The sequence below is a fragment of the Erinaceus europaeus genome, chromosome 19 (assembly GCF_950295315.1).
Source record: "Erinaceus europaeus chromosome 19, mEriEur2.1, whole genome shotgun sequence".
In the NCBI taxonomy this organism is placed as follows: Eukaryota; Metazoa; Chordata; class Mammalia; order Eulipotyphla; family Erinaceidae; genus Erinaceus; species Erinaceus europaeus.
Window position 1 is genome coordinate 31,318,762 of NC_080180.1, and position 18,842 is coordinate 31,337,603.

At 41.2% G+C, this 18,842-nt stretch overlaps 1 protein-coding gene across 2 annotated transcripts in view; it reads right to left on the bottom strand.

The window, feature by feature from the left end:
• Positions 1-18,842, bottom strand: part of BIN3 (bridging integrator 3) — a 55,023-nt gene that overhangs the window by 35,231 nt on the left and 950 nt on the right. The window lies entirely within an intron of this gene.

Genomic DNA, 18,842 nt, shown 5'->3' on the forward strand with positions numbered 1-18,842 from the left:
GCAGGTGAGGAGCTGGGGGCTCAAACCGGGATCCTTATGCCGGTCCTTGCACTTTGTACCACGTGCGCTTTATCTACTGCACTACCGCCCGACCCCCTTTGGTGCTCTTGTGTAGTGCTGTGGCTTGAGCCCAGGGTCTCACTCATACTAAGGTTCATGTTCTACTAAATGAGCTATCTCCCAGCCCTTGTATACCATTTTAAAGAGAAATCATACAGAATTACGAGTATATAATTAGGCACAAAAGTGAATTTTTATTTAGACAGAAGAGTAACAAATTATGAGTTATAAAAGCTGAGAAATATAAAAAATAACTCAATATCTTAGTAATCATTTGCATGACATACCTTTATATTAATTTCCCTACAATTTTTCACTGTGCAGTCTATGCTTCTTGATATGACAAATTGGTGGTACCATTTTCTTAGAGAGGAAAGAAAGGTAATTTAGCTTTTCATTTGGTATTGTGATTGAAATTTCTTTTTTTCATCATTGACATCTTAGGTAACTTTTCTCCTCTATCTTACTGGTAATATATAAATTTTAGGATTGTTGTACAATTTAAGAAAGATCTTATGTCTATTTCATAAATAAACTATAATGATTTCACATGTCAAGTTCTCTTGCACAATGACTAATCTTAAATGCTTTCTGAATTAATGAGAGTAGTGGGCTTGCCAGTGATGTCCTTGTAGGAGGGTACATTGTGAGCTCTGTGTTAATCTTCACTAAATCCACCAGATTTAAGTGTTTTATCAAACATGTTCATATGATTTGTTCCTCATCATTAACTGGATCATCATTCCTACTTAAATTTATTTTAATTTCCTCCTCCTTTTCTTTTCTTTTTTTCTTTTCTTTTTTTTTTTTTTAAATGAAAGTACTACTCAGGTCTGGCTTATGGTGGTGCTAGAAACTGAACTTGGGACCTTGGAGCCTCAGGCATGAAAATCTCTTTGCATAACCATTATGCTATCCCCCCTGCCCAATGCAGTCACTGGTTTTTGATACAACTAGAGAATATCACTATGCTTCACTTGATTTCATGTAAGTTTCTACTGATTTGTCAAAGTCACTGTTGTGTTCCAAAAGTTCATCTAGTTTTTCCCTCATTTTAAATTTAAAGATATCCAAAAAGTTAGCTATTATAGATTTCTTTTTTTAAAAAAAGACTTATTAACACCAGAAAGGAGGGGGGAACCAGAACATTACTGTGACACGTGATGTCAGGAATAGAACTTGGGACCTCATTTTAAGTCCAACACTCTAGCCACTGTGCCACCTTCTGGGTTATCCCATTGTATATTCTTTTTTTTTTCTTTTTAAAAATATATTTAATTTATTTATTCCCTTTTGTTGCCCTTGTTGTTTTATTGTTGTAGTTATTATTGTTGTTGTCGTTGTTGGATAAGACAGAGAGAAATGGAGAGAGGAGGGGAAGACAGAGAGGAGGGACAAAGATAGACACCTGCAGACCTGCTTCACCGCCTGTGAAGCGACTCCCCTGCAGGTGGGGAGCCGGGGTTCGAACCGGGATCCTTATGCTGATCCTTGTGCTTTGCACCACCTGCGCTTAACCCGCTGCGCTACAGCCCGACTCCCTGTATATTCTTTTATTTGTCTTTCTTTCTTTCCTTTTGTTGCCCTTGTTATTTTATTGTTTTAGTTATTATTGATGTTGTGCTGTTGTTGGATAGGACAGAGAGAAACGGAGAAGGGAAAGGAAGACAGAGAGGGGTAGAGAAAGATAGACACATGCAGATCTGCTTCACCGCTTGTGAAGCGACTCCTCTGCAGGTGGGGAGCCGGTGGCTTGAACCGGGATCCTTGCACTTTGCCGGTCCTTGCACTTTGCACCACGTGCACTTAACCCACTGCACTACCGCCCGACTCCCTTATTTATTTATTTATAAAATGGAAATATTGACAAGACCATAGGATAAGAGGGGTGCAACTGCACACTTCCCACCACCAGAACTCTGTACTCATTGTATATCCTAACTCAGCAGTCTGTAATTTCTCACTTGTTTTATTCAAGCTTTACAAACTGCACTTCAAACAGTATATTTCCAATGTAATTCCCCTAGTCTCATGGCCCTCCAAGTCAAGGCTACTTCAAAGCTGCCTGGCATGTCAGTTAGTCTGTAAAAGGAGACAAAGGCAAAGCTTTTCTTTCCTTTTTTTCATCAGGATATTAAAAAAATCATCTTATTTAACAGAGCAGAGAGAAATTGAGAGGGAAGGGGGACAGAGGAGAGAAACAGAGAGACACCTGCAGCACTGCTTCGCCACTTCTGAAACAGGTAGGGACAAAGAGCTTGAATCCGGGTAACATGTACACTTAACCAGGTGTCTTACTGCCTGGTCCTGGCAGGGATTTTCTTAACTAAGTAAAGGAAAAATACTTTTTCAAATTTACAAATATATAGGCTCACATAAAAACATGGTTGGGGTTTCTTCCATAGCTTTGGACAAGGTTCATGTAAGTGAAGGCCCCTGAGTCTTAAACTTTTATTAGTTTCACACAGTAAATTCACTGTGTGTACCTTACTATAAACACTCCGCTTCACCTCTCCCAGGGTAGGTCCCTTCATTCTTCTGCCAGGGTGAGGAGATACACCGGTGACATGGAGCTGGAGAACTTCTTCAAACAGCTTCACCTAACATCTAGAGGTACTTAGTGCCACCAATTCCCATACTTTTAAGAATTCTGTGACGTAAATCAGGAAACTTCTTAGTTTTCCTAAGTTCAAGATTTGGCTTTCTTGGAGCTATTACCTTAATTAACTCAACTGCATTCCACTTCCAAAATGTTGTATTGATGTCTCTTCTAATCTCTATAAATTTGTAGAATTATGCCTTTATTATCATTTTCTTGTTAAGATATATTTACTTTTTAATTTTTGCTCCCAGGGTTTTCACTGGGGCTTCATACTTGCATGATTCCATCACTCCTTAGTGAATTTTCTTTTTTTTTTAAATAGATAATATGTGAAGGAGAGGGAGAGAGAGACAAAGGGAAGATACCCAGCACTGCTCCCATGGCCTGTGAAGCTTCCCCTCTGCATGGTGCTCCCATGCCTGGGGCAGGAGGGAGCTACTGAACTCAGGTCCTTGCATGTAGTAGGGTGTGAATTCTACCAGGTAAGCTACCTCCAGCCTCAATTTATACCTTTAAAACATTGTTTTACCCTCTTTTTTGTGGAAATTGTGGGGGATAAATTTCAGTCTGAAATCATTATTTGCAATCTGTCTTACTTAAAAATATCTTTATTGAGATGTAATTCACATATAACATTCATTCTTTTAAAATGTACAATTTGGCGGTTTTGAATGTATTTAGACAGTTGTGTAACCATCACTACTATTTAGTATGCTATCTGAATAATTTCATCACTTCTCAAAGAAACTCCATATCTACTAGCAGCCGCCCCCTCCTCCACTTTCCTCCCAACCCCAGCCCCTGGTAACCATTAATCTAGTTTCTGTCTGTATGGAGTCATTTATTCTGCACATTTCATAAAGATGGAATTACCACAGTTCCCTATTATAGGTAGGGGAAAGGCCCAGGACTCACAGTGTCTGAAAGATATCAAATATTTTCAAAGATAAGTCACACTGTAGTATCAGTATTTTGGGCCTTGAAGAATCACAGGCTAGTTTTACTTTGTATGGGTATACTACATTTATTCATCCATTCAATCCAAATTGATGGACAACTGAGTTGTATCTACTTTTTGGCTATTAAGAATAATGCTGCTATGAACACCCACCTGTAGTTTGTTCTTTTTTTTTTTTTTTTTTGCCTTCAGGATTTTGTGCCACTGGGGCTCAGTGCCTGCACTTCGAATCCACTGCTCCCGAAGGCTATTTTTTCCCTTTTGTTGTCCTGTTGTTTACTGTTGTTGTTATTGCTATCATTGTTGGATAGGACAGAGAGAAATCTAGAGAGAAGGGGAAGGCAGAGAAGGGGAGAGAAAGATAGACACCCGCAGATCTGCTTCACTGCTTGTGAAGTGACCCCCCCCTCCACAGGTGGGGAGCTAGGGCTCAAACCGGTCCTTGTGCTTTGCACCATGTACGCTTAACCCACTGCACTACCACCTGGCCCCTACCTGTTTTTGTGTCGATATGTTTTCATTTCATTTCATTTTGATATGTTTTCATTTCTCTTGGTTATATACCTAGAAAGAAAACTGCTGGGTCATATGTTAATTCCATACTTTAATTATTTGAGAAACTTCCAGACTGTTTCCCAAAGTGGCTGCACAATTTTATATAACTATCAGCAGTACAGGATACAGGAGGGTTCTGATTTTTCCACCTCCTCACCAACACTTGTCATTGCTTGTTATTTTGATTTTAACATTCTAGAGAGTATTTCATTATGGTTTCAATGTGCATTTCCCTAACAAGTAATGATGCTTGGTACCTTTTGATGTGCTTACTGGCCACTTGTCTACCTTTCAAGAAGGAATTATTCATATCCTTTTTTTAATTTAAAAAGCGTGATGTCTTTTTTCTTTATTGTTGAGTTGTAGGAGCTATTTATATATTCTGAGACCTTAAGTGGACATAAGTATTGCAAATACTTTCTCTCATTTGTGAGTTACTACTGTTTGTCAAAGAGACTCCCTGGGGGGCAGCAGTGGTGTACCCCATTAAACTCATGACCTTACACAAGGAAGCCACTGCTCCTTACCTGCAGGGGGTTGCTTCACAAGCATCTGCCCCTCTTCTCTCAATTGCTCTCTGTCCTAGTCAATTGGAAAAAAAAAAAAAAAAAAAGGCTGCCAGGAGCAGCAGATTCATAGTGCAGGCACCAAGCCAAAAACCAAACAACAACAACAACAAAAAAAACCAAACAACAACAACAACAACAAAAACCAAACAACAACAACAAAAACCCTCTCCCTCCTCCAGTAAACACCCGTGGCATCTTTGCTAAAAATCAACTTACCTAAACTATAAGGGTTTATTTCTGTACTCTCAATCCAATTACATATCTATGTCAATCTTAGTGACAGTACTATACTGTAGTGCTAATCCCTGCAGTCTTATAGTACATTCTGATACTGGGAAACGTGTGTGCTCCAACTTTGTTTACTACATTCTTTGTGTTTCCATATTGGCTTTAGTGGCTGCTTTTTATGTTTAAGTCTTTATTTAGAGATTTATTGTATGGATTGTTGGAAAAGTCATGACCTATTTTTCTATGCAAAAATGCATCATGACTTTTCCAACAATCCAACAACTGTTTTACTATGATCTGAAAAATAACCCATTTTTAAAAGCTCATTTTACTAGTGTTAAATATTTTGATTTTGTGTCATATTCCTATATATCCTTGGGGGAGGGTCATAACAGATTTATAGCAAACCTTAATGTGGAGAAAATCTCATTATATTTATCCTTAAGGGGAATATAAATATATGTAAATATATAAATTTCTTGACTATATAAAATCAATTTCAAAGTCACCTGATGTGATCTTCCCAACAGGATATTTATTACTAAAAACAAATATAGTTAAACTTTTTTTTTCTTAACCAGAGAACTGATCAGGTTTGGCTTATGGTGGTGCGAAGGACTGAACTTGGGACTTCAGAGCCTCAGGCATGAGATTCTCTTTGTATAACTATTAAACTATCTATACCCACCCAAACAAATATATTTATAGGTCAACTTTTGAAGAGCTTATATCTTTGTAAATAATGTTTGCCCATTCAGCACTATGTTTGTTCCTCATTCACTCAAGAGAATGGGAAAGCTATCAGGGGAGGGGATGGGATATGGAGATTGGGTGGTGGGAATTGTGTGGAGTTGGACCCCTCCTCCCCTATGGTTTTGTTAATTTATCCTTTCTTAAATAAAAAATAAATTTTAAAAAAGTGTTTTTTCATGTAAGTCCTCTACATTAACTTTGTTAAATATTTAAAAAAAAATTTTACATTTATTTACTTTCCCTTTTGTTGCCCTTTTTTTATTGTTGTTGTAGTTACTGTTGTTGTTATTGATGTTATCATTGTTAGATAGGACAGAGAGAAATGGAGAGAGGAGGGGGAAGGCAGAGAAGAGGAGAGAAAGATAGACACCTGCAGACCTGCTTCACTACCTGTGAAGTGATTCCCCTGCAGGTGGAGAGCCGGGGGCTTGAACCAGGATCCTTACGCTGGTCCTTGTGCTCTGCGCCATGTGTGCTTAACCCGCTGTGCTACCGTCTGACTCCCAACTTTGTTAAATATTAATGCCTCCAAAGTAACATTTATATGTGAAATATTTAGCCCTATACATGCCTTAGTTAATTCTGTGAAGTTTTTAAATTCCTGGTTATACTGTAAATGGGATTCTCTTTTTCATTTTATCTTGCTGATAAATGGGAAACTTGATTGTTAAACAGTTACCCCAAAATCAGTCAATTACACCTATCTACTACATATATATTCCAAAAAATCCAGTTAGAAAGAAACAAAAGTATTATTTCCCAGATAGATGCCATATCATTTTCTCCCCCACTAGAGCACTGTTCAGCTCTAGCTTATGGTAGTTCTGGGGACTGAAGCTGTGGCTTCAGAACTTCAGGTGTCTAAGTAGAGCATGCTAACTGACTGTGCCACTGGAGCTCCTAGAACCTCAGGTGTGAAAGTACTGTGTAACCATTGTGGTATCTCCCCAGCTCTGGTCAAACTGGTTAAAAATAATGATTCTCAAGCCCCCGGCTCCCCACCTGCAGGGGAGTCGCTTCACAGGTGGTGAAGCAGGTCTGCAGGTGTCTGTCATTCTCTCTGTCTCCTCTCTCCAGTTCTCTCTGTCCTAGCCAACAACGATGACATCATTAACAACAATAATAACTATAACAATAAAAAACAACAAAGGTAACAAAAGGGAATAAATAAATAAATATTTTTAAAAAATAATGATTTCATTTAAGTTTTCATTCCTAACATTGTATAACTATTTCTTGTGTTATTATACTGGAAAGAAATTACAGGGAAAAATGTTCCAGCAGACAAAACCCTTGCTCTGGGTTTGATCCCCAGAACAAGATGGGAGTATGTAGACAGCACCAGGAGAATTACAAAGATAGTGGAATGATGTTTTGGTGTCTCTGTTTCTCTATTTCTTCTGTCCTCTTCTTCCCCCATCCACCAAAAATTAAAAAGAATAAAAACTGGACCAGAGAGGTAGTGGTTCAATGATACTGTGTATGTGAAAGACCCTGGATTTATTCCTCAGTATTGCACTGAAAACAAGCAAATAAATAAAAACAACTTTCTGATTTGAGAGTGACTTTTGATCTTTTGTTAGTATATGGAACTACTGGTTTTGGCCAAAGAGACTCTGGAATGGAAACATCTTTCTGATTCTTCTTTTTCCTAGAAGATACAAAGACTGGGTTTTAAAAACCATATCAGTGTCTTTTAAGCATGCACTTATGTGACCAGCTTGTCCCTCTATAACCTGCTTTCTGTCGTGATGAACTGTGTGAATACATGAGAAGGAGCCATATTTTCATTATTGAAGCAAACTGCTTTGATAAAGGATACAGGTTAGCTACTGTTGATGTATATGACTTGCTTTCTGATTAGAACATATAAGCACCTCACAACAGGGATCAAAGGTTATACTTTGTTGCAACTCCTGTGTATACTTGCAATCTTTCACAGAATAAATATTCAGTAAGTATTTATTAAGGGTCTCTTAATGCCTTGGTTCTAGGGATATTATGATGAAAAAGGAAGAGTCATTCTATGATTCCAGTGGGTTTATAGTACAGTTTTATGCATATAGTAAACACAGAATAACTAAATGAGTAAAAAAAGCACATTGGGCAAGGGCCCTATAAACTAGCTTAAGGGTCTTGATAAAAGCTATTCTTAGGCAAGACTATGTAAAGAACAAAGACAGGTAACATCATTGTCCTTGTTCTCCCAATGTTTGACTAAAGCCAAACCAGCTAGGTCATAGGAAAGTGTATTTGTAGAGACTAAGACTATGATAAAGCTGTGGAAATAAAATCTGGTGAGGTTATCAGAGTATGGCTCAAGGAAAAACATTTTAAAGAGTCTGGGAGGAAATATGAAGGAAGACGAGTTTCCTGGGCTTATTCTAAAATGGCAGAGAAATAGCCTGATAACTGGGCAGGAGACAGGAGTACTGATGGAAGGATCAGATTCTCTGCCACTGACAGGGAGCTTTCTCGCAGGAAGTAGTGTCAGGGGGCACGAAGGGAGAGTGAGAGGAAACAGCAAACAACTATACTTCAAATGGCTCTTCTGCATCCTCAATGACTTCTTCAACTTGTTCCTATCAGGGTAGTCCCTGCTGGAATACAGGGACTTTTTTTCACTAATAATTTTTAACTGGAGGGATTAATGGTTTACAGTCAACAATAAAATACACTGACAAAAAATAAAACACAGCAATTTGTACATGTATAACATTTCTCAGTTTTCCACATAACAATTTACCACCCTCTACGTCCTCTGACATCACATTCCAGGACCTGGACTCCCCCCACCATCCCAGAGTCCTGTACTTAGGTGCAATGCACCAAACCCAGTCCAAGTCCTGCTTTGTGTTTTCTTATTTTCAACTTCTTTTTTTTTAAATTTACTATTGGTGATTTTATAATGATTGACAAGATTGTGGGATAAAAGGGGTACAATTCATACAGTTCCCACCACCAGCATACTATATCCCATTTCCTCCATTGGAAGGTTCCCTATTCTTTATCCCTCTGGGAGTATGGGCCAAAGATCTCTAAGGAGCACAGATTGTTGGAGATCTGACTTCAACACAGGGACTTCTATTAGTGATAGCCTCAGAGTACATCTAAGAGAAGCTGCGCCCAGTTGGATTGTATGTGGGCAAGACTGGCTGCCCTCTGGGGCATGGAGAAGCTTCCTGGATATTGGGATTTCATCTTTCTTCTCCTCTTAGCTTTCCTCAGGAGGTTAAGCAAAGGTCCAGAGAGGAGACCTCAGGGAATTTTTATGTTCTGGAAGAGGTTCCAGAGTACTCTGGGATAGGATTCCTTCCGTGGTTCTGCTTCCATCCCATAGAATGAGCAGTAGAGGGCAGGAGAAAGGGTATTTTTGTCTCAGCAACAAAACAAAGAAAACCTTTCTCTCAACCCCAAACATGCCCCACCTTAAAAAAATAAACAAACAAAAAAAACTCCTATGTGTACAGAGGGAATGGGGGAAAAGATTCTATTTTCTTTCACAATAAAGAAAAGTCAACAGGATGTTCTCCAAAGCTACAAATACTTTTTTTTTTTCCCTTCAAACAGTAAATATCTCTATTAGCAGCATCATGCCAGTTGGCTAATTCTGTCTCAGTAAAGCCTTTCCAAAAAAAAAAATCTTGCTCTTGTATAATATCTATTTACAAAAACAGCTCGTTTGCATTTTCAACTTGCTAGGTTTCTCAATTGTTGCCCCACCCCCCTTTACTGCAGAGGCAGGCCCAGATGGCAGTGGGGTGGGAATCCCCCGGTCACCCCAGCAGATCCCTCAAGCCTGCCTTCTCTGGAGAGTCCTCCACTCCCATTACAAAGTGCAGAGACACAAAAACCCACACACCTTTTCCTGGCCTTCACTTGGTCTCTGGAATTTCTTTCTATTGAATGTGAATGAGCCTGGGCCTGAACCCTGAAATGATTCAGTCCTCCTCAACCTGGGTTTTTCTGATATCTCTAGCTAGGCAAAGATCAATTTTCTTTTTTTTTTGGGGGGGGTGGGCAGGGGGAAGGTGTGAATGGAGGGAAGGCTGAGAGAAGAGTAGGCGGAGGCTGGTGGTTGATGGTGGCTGGAATCCTGGCTCCCCTGGGAGTGGTCTGGGCCTGAGTCACTGTCTCAGCAAGAGAGCAGGAAGGTGGGCGAGAGGCAGCAGTGTCTGCAGGCTGGGTAAAGACCAGCCCCGCCCTCCCCTTTGGTTACTCTATCCTTCGGTCATTGCCTTTTTGGTTTGCGGTTCCAACCAGGTGACCACTGCCTTGACAAGTGGAGAGAACAGCAGAGGCCAGGGCCAGGAGAGTGTTCATGGGCAGGCAGCTGGCTCCAGCAGAGCAGCTGCTGGTTGGATGCCATCCTCCCTGACAGGCCAGCTGGCCACGGGGTCAACAGGCCAAGGCAAGTTCATCCTGAGCAGGGGTGTGAGAGGTACCATTGGAGGGGGCACTGGCGGGAGCGTAAAGGATCCATTTCCAATGCCTGTGACCACAGCCTCTCTGGCCCCGCCTTAGCCTTTCCCTGAAATTAGCTGGATCCCAAACCAGAGTGTACAGAACACTACCCTGGCTGACCATCAGTCAGAGGAGGTACGTGTGAGTTTAAAAATAAAAGGCACAACTCTGTGACTTGGCTGACTTGCTCTTTGGACTAGAACCATATCCAGCTCAGCTGCGATTTCTCCTTCCCCACTGCTCCCAGGCTGACCTCTGGAATGGACAGACAGAATGAACAATATTGTCTGGGACCTCACAGAACACAAGCACTTAAGAGATCACCTCATTTCCCACCCACTTATCAAGCACCTAAGTAGTGCCAGTTTGTGTGCTGAGCACTTTAGGTGTGTCAGGCACATCACATGGTAGATGGTACACTGGGTAAGAGCATGGGCTCTTCTGAAGCCAGACTGATTGGGCCTAAATCCTGGATCCAGCTGGCTGACTGTGGACAAGCTGCCCAACCACCAGTCTATTGGTTTCTCTGTTTATAAATAAGACAACGATACACCTACTGTATGGATTACTGTGACTTTAATGCTTAAAACAGTTCCTGACCTGCACTAGGTTATTTGTTGTCAAGGTGGTGGTGGTGTATTTTGATGACAGTAATGTAACTGCAGTGCAGCAAGGGGGATTTGCATAGAGCTGTGGAGATACGTATGGTAAGGAAACTGGATATGATCTTCTGTGGTTTGGGGGAAAAGCAAGTTTCATACCTTAACCACCACTACCAGGCCTGAATTACTACTTTAACTTAAAATTAAGTGGTGACTTCTTGGTGGATAGTAGTAAAAGGATTTGTAAGAGAACTTCTGAGGCTGATGGGAGTATCTAAAGGTCAAGACCAAGGCAAGCAAATCAGGGAAGCCATCTGGACTTTTTTTTTTTTTTTAAGTAATTTTCTTAGAAATTCCAAATATCCTCGCCAGAGGATCTGAGGTTCCAGGTTTAGTCCCCCCTACCACCATAAGCAAGACCTGAGCAGTGCTTTGGTCTCTCTCTTTCTCTCTATTAAAATAAATAACTAAACTCCAAATATCTGACAGATCACATCTATTCTCATTTTAATCTATTAAGAAAATGGGTTCCTATCTTATAAAAGGGAAACATAAGCCACTTCCACTTTTTTTTTTTTTTTTTTTGCCACCAAGATTATGGCTGGGGATCCGTGCCTGCACCACTTCCAGTGGACATTTTTTTTGTTTTTGTTATCTTTGATAGAAAATAAGACAGAGAGAGAGAGAGAAACAGAGACACCTATGGTACTGCCCCATTGCTTGTGAAGCTTTCCCCTGCAGTGGGACTGGGGGCTTAAACCCAGGTTCCCAAACACAGTAACGTGTGCACTCTACTGGGTGCACCACCATCTGGCCCCAATACAAGGCATTCTCTAAGGTGCCAGGTTTCTTCTGCATATTCAAAAAGTTGAGAAAAGCTGCCAATAGCCTGATTTCCATGCAGGTGGGCTGACAGTGGCTGAGGTACTGACAGGCTCTGAGAAACACCAGACCAGCTGGTTATCTTCTGAAAGACTACCTCTAGTTTCATCTCACTTCTGCCTCTTACCCCTATGAATTTATAAAAAAGTTCTCCCTCGACTTTCACCATATTTTTTCTGCTAAAGGTTTGGCTCCTAGAAAACAGGAAGTGGAAGGAAGAAGAAGGGCTGAGACACCCTCATTTCCCAGCCCACACTGAGATCATCCCTACTTACTGGCTACAGGAGCTAAGAATTCTCTTGCTATCAACAATCAGTCCAACCTGAGCTGAGACTCGGGTCAGGACAGGCAAGGCAAAAGGTAACAAAGTTCTATGAGATACCATAAGCACTCAGAAAAGCACAGAGTATTATATAATGAAAGCTTATATGCCTATCACCAAATGCAGTCAAATCCTAACATTGTCATACTTGCTTCAGATCTTATTTTTTAAGCTGTGCCAATGGCAGATACTGCTGAAACTTCCTGCCAGTTGCAGCCTTATTCCATTTCTCTCACAGTTACCCTAGAGGAATGCACTGCACTGAACTGAATGTTTATTATTCTCAGACTTTTCCTATAGTAGTTTAAATTAATAAGTACGATAGTGTTGTTTTACAGGTATTAGCTTTATGTAAATAGTATAATATTGATTGACCATTCTGCAATGAGTTTTTTATGTTCAGCATTATGGTTGAGGCATGTCCATGCTGATACTCAAAGTTCCACTCTGTTAATTTTCACTGTTACATAATAGTTTATTACACAAAGATATCATAATTTATTTAGCAATTAACTAACTTTTTTTCTCTCCAATGGTTGAACATTTTCATCCAGTGAAGCAACTAACATGCTGAGATGTGTCTCTTGCTGTACAAGTGTGGAGATTTCTTTCTCTGAGGGAGTGAGGGGTTGCTTCTCCAACTGTGAGAGACATTTGCAGCCCTCCCTCCCCGCACCCAGTAGCTGTTCCTCTCTTTGTTGGCTCAATATAGTTTTCTCTGATTTCTAATAAACTGAACATGTTACTCTCGACTTTTGTGAACATTGTTTTTTTTCCTTCTGTAGCATGACTGATAGTTTTCAATCTGTGGAGTAAATTCTAAAGAACACAGGTTATAGGTGGTACTTAAGAAATAAGGCAAGAGAAGAGAAATACAGAGCAAACACTTGGACTGGGTGAGGCAAGAGTAGGACTAGGGCACAACAGTGAGGGAAGGGTGTTGGGTACCCAGGACACAATAGGAAAAAGACTTGGGTTGGTGGTGGGGGCAGTGTGTAGAAACCTATTATGGGTGCTAAGAAACTGTGCTCATTTATCAAAAACTATCCTGGAAATCATTAATAAAATCTCAATAAAATTACTGGGGGGGGAGAACATAGCCAGTGTTCTTTGCAATAGTTCTTATTTGTATTTCTTATTGAATCAACTAAAAAAACAACAATTAACTCCATGGACGGTGGAGCTGCATTCTAGTGTCTCTCCATGTAAGTAATCTCTATAAAATTAAAATTTTTGGACAATGCAGAGGGCATTCTACAGTGCAAGAGGTCCTTGATTCAATCCCTGAAGCCCCACAAAAACAAATAAAACCAACTAAGTAGGGCTTGCATGTATGAAGTCCCAGGGTTGATCCTCTAGCAACATATATGCCATTCTGCACACTATTCGAGTCTTTCTCATAAAAGTTTTTTAAAAATGCTATTTTTATCTGGCTGGAGCTATAGGTCTTAGCTAGTAGTCATAGGTTTCAGAAATTCCTAGATAAGAATTTTTTGGACTGGAGGTTGTGTAATAATATTAAAATGCTATGCAGCACTCTGTTGTAAACATATATCAAAAATAGTCATGAAATCAGTTGAAGTGGGTCATTCTTTTATAAACAAAATAGAATATAATAGGAAATATCAAAGTATATGCACATATGCTGTGTGAAATGTTTCTGTCAAGTCTAAGTTTGTGTGTGTGCTGTGGCATCAAAGATATTTCTGACTGCAAGTCATGGTTAAAACTTTTTGGAAGCCACTGTTAGAGTTAGCCTTTCTGGCTCCTTTCTTCCTCCTTTTTGAGCTATCTTGCAGATCACAGCCAAGCTAGTCTGACTGAACCACCGCTTTTGTTGTGTCATTTCCCTTCAATTTCCAAAATCTCAGGCTCCACTAGCACTGAACACACTTACCACGCCGTAGGGCCACAGTGCTGGAACTTATCTGTGAAGCCTCTACCAAAACCACTATTTTATTTTTAAAATAATTTTTAATAATATTTATTTACTTTAGATAGAGACAGAAGTTGAGAGGGGGAAGGGAAGTAGAGAGAGGGACAGTGAGAAAGAGAGAGACCTACAGCACTGTTTCACTGCTTGTGAAGCTTCCTCTTTGCAGGTGAGGGCTGGGGGCTTGACCAAATCATTACTTAAAAACTCAAAAGAAGCCTCCTGATTGTCTACCCCAACCATTCTTTCTTTCTTTCTTCCTTTTTTTTTTTTTTTTAACCTACAGCACTGGTCAACTTAAATCTGGTTGATGGTGATGTCAAGGGTCAAACCTGGGACCTCTTGCACACAGTTCATGCACACGATCCCTGGGCTCCCCAGCCCAGCCCTGCCCCAAGTACTCTCCATGAGTTCTGGCTCCATGTTTTTTTTTTTAAACTGGGTTTTGTGCCTGCACGGTTACACTGTTCCAGCAGACTCTTTTGATTTCCTTAGTAATTCTGATAGAGACAGGAGAGAAAGAGGAGAAAACACCAGAGCACTACTACACCATTTGTGAAGTGTCTCCTGGTGCCATGTAATGTGTTACCTTGTGGTACTGGCTTTCAAGCCTGGGCTCTTGTACATGATAAAGTGGGCTCTCTACAGGATAAGTTATCTTCTGGCCCTAAAACTCCACCCTTATTTTTCATGCATTTTCTTTGGTATTCCCTACTGCAATGTACATGTGTGCTGGGTCAAGAACTTCTCCTTGAAGTGGGCCATATCTGGTTAAGCACACAAATTACCATGTGCAAGGACCTGAATTCAAGCTCCCATTCCCCACTTGCAAGGGGGAAGCTTCATGTGTGGTGAAGGAAGTAATGCAGGTGTCTCTCTCTTTCTCTACCCCTCCCTCAATTTCTCTGTGCTCTATAAAAACAAACACATAAACAAACTGTCAGAAGCAGTAGATTCATTATGTAAGTATTGAACCCCAGTGATAATGCTGGTGTCAATAAAAAATTAAAAAAATCTTTTTGAAGTCTTTCCTGAAGATGCCACCCTGACATTTACTGCTGTCATGCCTGTGAATCACTGCCACTTCCCATATGATGGCCAGCAACACAGCTCCACCCCTGCAGCCATGTGACTGTCCCTCCGCATTCAGCACACCCTCTTGTACAGTAAGCACTGAAGTAGCAAATATTTACTAAGCATTATCTATGTGTGACCCTCTATCCTGGGCCCTACTGAATGGATCAGACACCTAAATATGGGTTTGGGCAAATAACTCTAACAGCTTCATTGTCTATCCTAAAGCTACCTCATCAGCTTTGCTTATAGAATAGAATACATAAGAAAATAGGTTTCAATGAAATAGCTGTGGGACTTGAGATACTGGACATTTTCAAATACATCAAGATCTCTCTTATTACAATTATGAATGAGATGGTCTACACTTCTGTTCAGTGCAACGTTGAACACAGAATCTTATTTATTTATTTATTTATTCACTTTGGTTGCCCTTGTTTTATTGTTGTAGTTATTGTTGTTGTTATTGATGTTGTTGTTGTTGGATAGGACAGAGAAAAATGGAGAGAGAAGGGGAAGACAGAGAGGAGGAGAGAAAGACAGACACCTGCCACCCTGCTTCACCATTTGTGAAGTGACTCCCCCTGCAGGTGGGGAGCCAAGGGCTCAAACTAGGATCCTTAAGCTGGTCCTTGTGCTTTGCGCCATGTGCACTTAAACTGCAGCACTACCGCCCGACACAGAATCTTACAGACTCCTCCAGAGTGCCAGAGCGATGCTCAGAAAAAGGCTTCACTGAGGAAAATGCTTAAAATGGTTCTGTCTGATAGCAGTTTACTGTCCTTTCTTTATATTCTGTTCATTTCCCGTAACAATGGCCAATTAGGTACCAACCATGTGCAAGATAGTATACGCACACAAAGAGGAAGTTATAGCATCTGCCCTCATGGAGTTCATGTGGAAGAGAGGCTGATCTTGGGGCAAGAATTTGGCAAAGGGGTTGTGAAAGGCACAGAGGGCAGAGGCCAGCACACACAGAGAGGCTGGGGTATGAGAAACCAGGAAAAACTTGGACACAGGAGTAAGAGGGCCACCAATCCAGAAGGACATTCTGAGCAGGTCTCAGTTAGACCTTAACCTTGATGATAATGTTGAGAAGGGGATACAGGATGGAGAGAGGCAGAGAAAGAAGATGGACCGCAAGGAATATCAACATTAAAGGGACAGCTGGGAAGAAGAGCCAAGAAGAGTCAGAAGAATATTTGCAGTTTCTATTCTGTTCTCAGCAGACTTGAGTACAAAGTATCAGCTGGGAGTATCCATTCTGTGTCACATAGAAAACAAGACAGGAAAGGTTAAAGGCTTGAGAAGGCCACAAGAGTCAGGGAACCCAAACCCCAACCCTCAGCACACTTGTCCTTCTTCTAGCGTTTGCCCTTCTTCCATAGCCAGTCAACACTTAGCTAAACCAATGAATTTCCTTCATTCTGAGTCAAATTCCTGAGGCCCTGGAGACAGGAAGATTGCCTCAAGTATTTATTTGCTTCCTTTAATTATTTAAGCCTAAAACCTTCAAAAAAAGAAAGTCATAATCTCTGGAAAGAGTTAAGCCAGACAGAGGTCACTATTCTTTTTCCTTTTTTAAAACTGTGCCTGAGAGCCAATGCAGGGTCCCACATATGCAAATCATCACCGAGTCTTTTGCCCAGCACTTTTTCCTACTTTTAGAATGAGCTAGACAGAGATGGTATTAGAGAGTACTGGCAAAGACAACATGGCTCTGCCATCCATGGAGTTCTCCTTGCTGGTGTCATATGAACTGAATGTGACATATGCAAGGCAGGCCCTCTGACAACTGACCCGAAGGCCACTATTCTTTTTTTTTTTTTTGTAAGACATTTATTTATTTAATTAATTGAATTGTGACAGAGGGAAATCAAGAAGAAAGGGGGAGATAGAGAAGGAGAGATAAAGAGACACACCTGCCGCACTATTTCAGCACTCACAAAGCTTTTCCCCTTCAGGTGGGGACCAGAGACTTGAATTCGGGTGCTTGTGCAATATAACGTGTGCTCACCCAGGTGTGCCACCTCCTGCCCCCTCAAGCCGCTATTCTTAATTCTCTTTCCTTACCACAATAAAAACAGACAAGATTCTCTCTTTCTCTCTCCCTTCCTCCCTCTCTTCCTTGGAAAGAAGGGAGAGGAGGAGGGGGAGAGAACACCTGGCTTGGGACTAGGAGGGATATCTGTATTCTGAGACGTAAGCCCCGGATGCCTTCTCAGGAGGGCACATTGCTGGGTTGCAGATGAGTTGTGGATGAGTAGAACAGGACACAGCGCAGGAGGGCAGCGGGTACCTGTTAAACAAACCAGGTAGGTGGGCTGCATGCACAGAGGAAGTGGGGAACAAAGACCTCTAACTCTTCATGCAAAGTCCACAGTGTGCAAAGGGCATCAATATTGGACATTTCTTGCCTTGACATTTTGAAAGCCCAGCCTACCCCAGAACAATGGTTATCCTCTGGGGATCATGGGCTGTGTGCCCCAGGCCTTATTCAGTGATGGCTGGCATACCCCATTGGCTTGGTGAACTTGACCTTGGACACCAGCCTCCCAAGATGGCTCTACGTCACACTGGTCTTTCCCCTACTGAGAATTCCAATCTCCAATGAATAGATGGATTCATTCTGGGAGCAGGAAAACCACTCCATGAGTGAATAAGAAGAACCCAGCCCTGGTCCTCTTGCCAGCCATTGAGTCAGGAACTGAGTGTGATTGTGTGCCCAGGCGCTGGTGCGATTCCCCTCTTGGGGAGAGAGGGTCAAGGTCCACGCAAGAGATGACGCAGACAATTTCTAAGGAGGAAGAGAGGACCTCAGCATTAGGGACAAAGCCACCCTTTTGGTTGTGACCCTCAGTCTAAGGATGTGCCAGGATGTGCATGTACTGGTAAATTAGCATTACTGGCAAAAAAAAAAAAAAAAAAACACCTCATGTTTTGCTAGATAATTTGCAGTTAATTCCAATTCTCTCCAACCTTCAGGAAATGGGCTAGTTTTTTTTCCTCCCCCCCCACCTGGAAAAACAAGCAAAACACTTTCTACAAGACAGGAGGAAGCAATATGTTTCAAAGTACCAGTGCTCTCTACTCATCTGCAATGAAAAGATGAAGCCTTTTTGCTTTTTAAAATCCCATTGTAAAGGCCAGTTTAAGTTACTATAAACCATCGGAAATGTCCACATTTTACTTTGAAGGGTTAGGCAAGATAAATCCAAAGATTTAAGATACAACAAGAGATACAACAAGAGGACATCTATATCAGCAGGCTGAGGGGACCCAGGCTGACACCTGAAGGAGGTTAATTCCTCTACGGAAGGGAGTTGAAGAACCATCACTTTGTCCATCACTAACTAGGTTGTAACATGATGGGAATCTGGGCCTTTTAAGGTTCCAGTACTCTATATCTCGACCTCCTGGAGCAAAGGTGGGGGAAAATGAGCAGCTCCTGGTGGGGCTCATTAGAGCCTTTCTCCAGGCTTCCTTCCACATGCTGGTGCTGACTGTCTGCACAGGTCTATCAGTCTTCCTCTAACAAAAGGGAGGTACAGAAATCATTTAAGTCTTACACTGGAGGGCAGTCCTTACACCGACTCACTGTAGCTTGTAGACAGTGGAGAGCTTAGTCTCCACTGATGGCTCGATGTGAGCCTGCAAATGCCTTCCCAAAAGATATTTCATGACTTCATTCATTCATAATGAGTTACTGAACAACTTACTTTGTGTAAAGAAAAAGGCCAGACCCAGGAAAGAGAGGCAAACATATTCCCTACACTCAGAGTTAGATTCCAAAAGGGCTGACTCATCTCTGCCATCACTCAGGGTCGATGTATTCACAAA